This window comes from Lathyrus oleraceus, chromosome 4 (assembly GCF_024323335.1).
Source record: "Lathyrus oleraceus cultivar Zhongwan6 chromosome 4, CAAS_Psat_ZW6_1.0, whole genome shotgun sequence".
NCBI classification, from domain to species: Eukaryota; Viridiplantae; Streptophyta; class Magnoliopsida; order Fabales; family Fabaceae; genus Lathyrus; species Lathyrus oleraceus.
This window is the reverse complement of record NC_066582.1, coordinates 255,617,453-255,618,226: the sequence shown is the minus strand read 5'-3', so window position 1 is coordinate 255,618,226 and position 774 is coordinate 255,617,453. Positions and strand designations below refer to the sequence as shown.

Sequence of the window (774 nt, the reverse complement as noted above, 5' to 3'; positions counted from 1 at the left end):
GTATGCGAGTAGGGGCTTCCTTGAGCGTAGTTTACTTGCTCTGCTTGGATTCCTGTCAAGAGTTGACAATCCGTAGGAGTGTGGCCTTGGATTCCACAGACCTCGCAATTTTGAGTTATAGCAACCACAGCGGCTGGAGGTGATACATTTAAACTTTCAATTTTCTGGACTAAAGCATCCACTTTTGCATTGACGTGATCAAGGTTACTTATCTCGTACATGCCAGTTTTCGTTTGAGGTTTTTCCACCATTGTTCGTTCGGTTCCCCACTGATAGTGGTTTTGGGCCATGCTCTCGATAAGCTGGTAAGCATCAGCATAAGGTTTGTTCATTAATGCACCACCTGCAGCGGCGTCTATTGTTAACCTTGTGTTGTACAAGAGACCATTATAAAATGTGTGAATTACTAACCAGTCTTCCAAACCATGGTGTGGGCAAAGTCTCATCATGTCTTTGTATCTTTCCCATGCTTCGAAAAGAGACTCGTTGTCTTTCTGTTTAAATCCGTTTATCTGGGCTCTTAACATAGCTGTTTTGCTTGGCGGAAAGTATCGGGCAAGAAAAACTTTCTTCAACTCGTTCCATGTGGTGACAGAGTTGGAAGGGAGAGACTGAAGCCATCTTCTAGCGCTATCTCTTAATGAGAAGGGAAAAAGACGAAGTCGAATTGCCTCTGAAGTGACACCATTAGCTTTAACAGTATCAACGTATTGGACAAATACGGATAAATGAAGGTTTGGATCCTCGGTAGGATTTCCAGAGAATTGGTTCTGT

General features: G+C 43.2%; 1 pseudogene; it reads left to right on the top strand.

Moving 5' to 3' along the window:
* Nucleotides 1–420: 420 nt before the first annotated feature.
* Nucleotides 421–520, top strand: LOC127077220 (uncharacterized; annotated as a pseudogene).
* Nucleotides 521–774: the final 254 nt, after the last annotated feature.